This window comes from Macrotis lagotis, chromosome 5, assembly GCF_037893015.1.
Source record: "Macrotis lagotis isolate mMagLag1 chromosome 5, bilby.v1.9.chrom.fasta, whole genome shotgun sequence".
NCBI classification, from domain to species: Eukaryota; Metazoa; Chordata; class Mammalia; order Peramelemorphia; family Peramelidae; genus Macrotis; species Macrotis lagotis.
Genome location: NC_133662.1, coordinates 273,603,214 through 273,609,476, shown reverse-complemented (window position 1 = coordinate 273,609,476; position 6,263 = coordinate 273,603,214). Strand labels below are relative to the sequence as shown.

The following is a 6,263-nucleotide window of genomic DNA, read 5'->3' as shown; positions in this document are numbered from 1 at the left end:
GGCCAGATGGATTCTGGGCCTAAGGGGTGGTATGGGGGCTCAGGGCTTCTTGGCCCCAGGACCAGGGATCCGTCTGCTGCGCCACTCAGCGACCCTACAGCAGAGTCACAGTGAAAGGAGAGAGAAAATAGAGTACATGGTAGTGGAGAAATAAGAAAGGAGGGAGTTGCGATCAGCAATGGCAATGGTGGAAAAATATGGAAGTAACTTTTGTGATGGACTTATCATAAAGAATGAGATCTACCCTTGACAGAGTTGTTGGTGTTGGAACAAAGACTCAAGCACATTTTTTGTTATTATTATTTGGGGGGAGGGTGCAGGGCAAGTGGGGCTGGATGGCCTGCCTGGGGCCACATAGCAGGGTGATCTTTGGGTGTCTGGGGCCAGATTTGGACCCAGGTGTTACTGGCTCAAGGGCCAATGCTCTGTCTGCCACCTAGCCACCCCTACTATTATTACTATTTTATTTTATTTTGGGTCTTTTTTTTTCTTTTTTTTTTTTTTTGGTTTTTGCAGGGCAGTGGGGATCGGGTGACTTGCATGTCACACGGCTGGATGATTGTTGGGTTTACGAGGCTGGATATGGGCTCGGGTGCTCGTGGCTCCAGGGCTGGTGCTTGGTCCATTGCACCACCTGGCCATACCTACAATTATTACTATTATTTTTTTAATTTTAATTTTTTTCTCTCCCCTTTACTTTTTTCGCCCAAGCAAGTCTATATTCATGGAGGAGGAGGGGTATTTGGTTTACTTGTAAACAAGAATATTTTATTAATGTAAAAAAAACATTTGTACAAAATGAGAATAAATAAATTTTTAAAAAATTAACATTTTAATTAAAAACTGACTTAAAATTGTCCACTATTAATAAATTAAACTTTTAACAGTTAAAAAAAAAGAAATGATGAAGGGGCTTTTTTCCCCCCCCAATGGGAGTCATCAGACAGAGAGGAGTATGGTTCTTACTGTCCAGTGCTGGCCATGGCTTGTATATACCCCTTGATATCCATGTACTCCAAAAAAAGGGGGAAGTATCTGGCAAAGGCTCCAATTCCTCCAGATATTGTGAACTTTGTTCATACCATCTTGAGAAAAAAATAACTGACAATCTTACATCAGTGAATTAGCAGGTCATCAGACCAGTGCTGAGTCTTAGAGAAATGGCAGAACTGTTGCTTCAATTCCTCATGTTTGGAGTGGATGTATTCATCTTTCTGGCCAAGGTGTTTTTGGAAATATGTGCTGAGGAGGTCACATGTTTGCTCCTACCAAAACTTGGTGCCATTGGCATTGCAGAGTGAATACAACACAAAAATGACATGCCATCTGCTCTGCTTTGGCAGCCTCTTCCCTGCAAGCACTGGTCATGTCAAAAGGTCATCAAATTGAAGAAATTTCAGAATTTCCTCTAGTGGTTGAAGATAGAGGGCTATAAGAAGACCAAGGAAGCAGTTTTGCTGCATAAGAAGCAGCATGGAATGACATCAAAAAGGTCTATACTTCTCAGTGTATGTGAGCTGATAAGGGCAAAATGAGAAACCTTTGTCATTTCCAGCATCAACGACCTTGTGTCATCTATAATGAAGATAATGGTATTAGCAAGGCCTTCAGAAACATTGCTGGTATTATGCTACTTAATGTGAGTAAATTGAACCTTTTGAGACTTGCTCCTGGTGGGCAAGTGGAACGTTTCTGTATTTGGACTTAAAGTGCCTTCCGCAAGTTGGATGATCTGTGTGGTACCTGGCACCCTGAAGAGTCATTACAATTTCCCAATGCATGACCAATCCAGACCTTACCAGGATTTTGAAAGCCCAGAGATCCGAAGGGTTCTCCACACACCACACAAAAAGATTCATCAATGAATACTGAAGAAAAGACCCATGGAAGAACTTGAGAATCATGGTGACACTGAATCCATATGCCAAGGCAATGCATTGGAATACAATTCTACACCAGGCTAATCCCTTCCTCTCATCAGAAGTTGAGCAGTGGGATCCTTAAAAGGACTGCTTAGTCACCCAAAGGAGTACCGAATCCCACTGCTGGTTTCAGTGGAGAAATGACCCTGTGGCCTGAACCACCTTTGTGCAGGGTTGTGATTACAGCTTCCAGTGTATCAGCACCTGCTGCTTCATCACTTGCCTGTCACCACAGGACTGTTAGGAATGGTTACGAGTGATGTCTTTTGTTGCATGCATAAATTAGATTTAAATGAAGTAGAGCTGCACAAATACACCTCACTCTCATCCAAAGTCATCATGATCCAGCATAGCAAGACAAGACAACTGGGGATAGCTCTAAATGCAATGGATGATCTTGGCCTCTTCAATATCTAAACAAGCTCTAAGTGCTCCACAGCATCTGCTTCAGCTGGTTCATGGCAGTTGGAATTGTAATCCTCCTCCCATTCTACCAGTGGAAAGACCATGCATGCTTGGAGTAGACCCCAAATACTCTGATGAGTTTGAGACTCCCTCTGTCACCTTCAATCTGGTTTAGCCCACCTGCTGAAACAGTTTACTGGGATATGGCCACTGTGCATTGCTACAGCTTCTTGGAGCCACATGAGAGATGGCTCAAGTGGACATCAAAGCGCTGAAGAGGGCTCAGCAGCCCTCACACCAAAGGTACTAGTCTTCCTTGAACACACCCTACATCCTGGAAGAAAAGAGATATTATACTGCCTACCAAACTGAAGGTCTACAGAGCCTTTATCCTGACCTCTGGACAATCTACCAGTACCAACCCAGAAAACAAATAGCTTTCATTTAAATTGTGTTAGGAAGGTATAAGGAATGTGGGGAGTGTTCCACAAGAATGTAAAGGGAGATGGTTAGTTTACATTACAAAAACTGGGGTCTGCCTGTGTTGGTGCCTATAAGGCAGGCATGTGAGTGTAAAACAAAAGAACTGACCCCACCTGATTAAGACCTGAGATTAGACCTGGCCTGCCCCATGTGGTTCCCAGTTGAAATAGGATCCTTGCTCTTCACAAATGTGCCTGCTCAAGGAGGTTCATGTATATGACTGCGCACTTCCATGTGCTCATCAGAATGAGTAGGGCAAGGAAAACATATAGGCACGAAGGTATCAATTAGATACATTCTAACTCTGCCACACTGCGGTGAGAGTGAAGCATAGACCCAGCCTCAGTCGTGCAGACTGGACCCCAGCAAACCAGGAGCAGCCCTGAAGCCCCTGAGTCAACTGCTTCTGGAGCTCTCAGTCAGAAGATTACAGGATTACCCAAATCTCTTTACTATCATTGAGGCAGGATTCTGTTGCTCTGGCTATCATCTGATCTGGATCACAGTTCCAGGAATTAAAGAAGCACAACAGAACATGCTGCCAAAGGTTACTGGGGGAACCCTCCTCACAGTTGCAGGGCAGAAAGGAGTGCTTGTGGTCACCCATAGACCAGAGCACAGGCCAAGAAAGTAGTAAAAACCTCTCTTTAGATCATGCCACCTTGGAAGAATTGAAAACTTGCAGTTCCCTAGAAGTATCACTGAAAACAGCTATAAATACTCCCCAAAACTTGGGACAATTCTTCCTCCACCCTGGAAGCAGATAACTACCTTAACAAAGAGTTAAAATCAAGTCAAAGGTTGGGGAATATGATATAAATAATATATAATATAAAGAACATGATTCTTCTCCTTTGTTCTCAAGACCAAAATGACATCCCTATATTTAAGACAAATTATAATACTATTCTTCATTTTCAAAGAAGACCATGAAATGAGGGAGGTGATGCCATTTCAGGAAGGATGGCTGTGCTAAGTCACCAGTCTCACTTTCTCCTCTAGAGCCACTTGGTTCTAGTGGCCAGATATGAATCAGTATGGCTGGAGATGGTCCTGGATGCAAGTTAATCAGGGTGAAGTGAATTGCCAAAGTTCATACAACTAATAATTCGAACTCTCATCCCTACTGACTCCAAAGCCAGTGTTCTGCCCACTGTGCCACCTAGCTACCCTCCAAGATAAATTAGTGTGTCTGACTGTGGCTGATCATACCAATCTGAGTTCAGAATGCTCCATCCCAGGTCAGGCACAAATAGTCCAAGTGAATGAAAACCTGAGGCATTTACTCTATATTTTCACATTTCCTTTGAGCTATTTCAAATCTGCCCTATTCATAGAACTTTCTGATGAGGGCACCCTGTGCTGGGTAGGTCCTGTGCCAGTGACTCCCATGCCTTACAATCAATGTTAAAGTTCTTAAGAGAGACCTTCAAGGTATTCCAATATTTAAGAGTACTTAGAGACTCTAAACATATTTAAATCAGAAGTGACTTTACTAGCTACTTAGAGGTTCATAGATAGCACAATAGGGGCAGAATTGTTGGACATAAAGAGATTTGGAAGTGAATCTTATCTTAATTCATGCTTTAGTTGAAAAGGGTTTTAGTACCATGTTTGGGGTGTTAAAGGACAGAGGGAAAGAGTGTACTTGCTACTTTGGTTGAGGAGAGTTGTATGTCCATAGTTGGCATACCAAAGAGAAAAAGGAGAGAATATACTCCATACTTTGGTTGGGGTGGGATATAGTTAGAGTACTACAGAGACTGAGGGAGAGAGTATACTTAGAAGGACTGCACATGAAAATGAAGCAGGGAAAGATGAAGAGAATTGTGAATGTAGAAATTGGGTGGGGTTGACTACCACCTACTCTTGAGATGTAAATTGACTTGAAGTAGATTATTATGATTGTAACAGAAACAATTTGTAATCTTAAAGGCTGCTCAAATTGGGTGGAGATCCCCATTAACCATTGATTTCTTGTTTAATGTAAAATTTATATGCTGATCTCCTTAGACTTTACCTAATTCTTGGTCTAGTAAGAGAAAGGGAATTCATCTTTTGGTCTCTGGATGAGAGATGAGAGGCAAGGCATAAAAACCTGAGCTTGACTCCAGCTCAGGGCCAGTCTTCTCTACCAAACTGTGGCCCAGCCACATTGCTTGGCTGTTCTCTCTCTCTCTCTCTCTCTCTCTCTCTCTCTCTCTCTCTCTCTCTCTCTCCCTGCCTATGTCTTTTTAATGAATTTTTCTTTTATTTCCACCCTTGCTTTCCCGAGTCTGAATAATGATTCCTCATAGGCAGCACTGACCTCAAGTAGCCAGCGGCTACATAAATGGCAAGCCAGCCAGGAGAAAATTCTCTGCCCAGACTGGGAAATTGGATCGAGCTCCATGAGTGAGATGCAATATCCCTTTTTTTTCAGATCCTAGATTTTTAGAATAGTAAAAAAGTTGAGTTTTGTGAGGAGTCAGCTAAGCTGATCCCATGTGGTGTTTCACAGTAGCTGGTATAGGCCTGCCCTGTTTTCAGACTGACCAGAGAAATGACAGTTCTGAGATGTGTTTAGTTTACACCCCACTGTGGAGTGAGGGTTGTTAAGGAAGGATGCTTGGTGTAGGTCCAATTGACATATTTGCCTACCTATAAATTGATGAGAATTAAAATATGGGGAAAAACTTGCTGTGTGCTTGCTCCTTGGAAGAAGTTAGAATAGAAGCAAAACACCTGAGCTCCTAGAAATTACCTTTGGGTAGAACTCTTTCTCTCTTTCTCTTTGAAATGCTCTCTCTCATTCTCTGCCCCAGCCCCACCCCCCCACAGGGGGAGGGGGGAAGGAGAAGGAAAATCTTTCTTTTTTAGAATTATGTCTCAAGGGGGGTGGCTAGGTGGCGTAGTGAACAAAGAACCAGCTCTGGAGTCAGGAGTAGCTGGGTTCAAATCCAGTCTCAGACACTTAATAATTACCTAGCTGTGTGGCTTTGGGCAAGCCACTTAAAGCCCATTTGCCTTGCAAAACCCCCTCCCCCAAAAAAAGAAAGAAAAAAAAGAACTATGTCTCAGATGGAGGCTTCACTGCAGGAAGGCCAAGATTCCCCCAAAACTTGTTTTAGAAAACAGGGGACTGCCATGCCTTCTTCCTGATTTGGGGATGAGGGGGGTTGGGCAAAAACCATGTTTTCAATTCCAAGCCCCACTCCCTAAAGACATTAGCTGGGCTGAGAAAATCCCACCCTTGGGAGGGGGAAGGGGAAATGGGCAGATTGATTGAGAAATCTCATGGTCAATTAAAGAAAAGGGGAAGATAACTTTTTCTGGGACTAGGAAATTCAGATTTCATCTTTTAATTAAGCCTGTTCTTATAACTAATATCTAATAGAGTAACTGGATTTGAACTTTATAAAGTTATTTAAGAATGCATTCAATTTTAACCATTGGTTGGCTACTTCAAAATCT

At 42.7% G+C, this 6,263-nt stretch overlaps 1 pseudogene; it reads left to right on the top strand.

Annotated features, from left to right (window-relative positions):
* The first annotated feature begins 981 nt into the window (after positions 1-981).
* LOC141489578 (large ribosomal subunit protein uL4-like) lies at positions 982-2,004 on the top strand (annotated as a pseudogene).
* Positions 2,005-6,263: the final 4,259 nt, after the last annotated feature.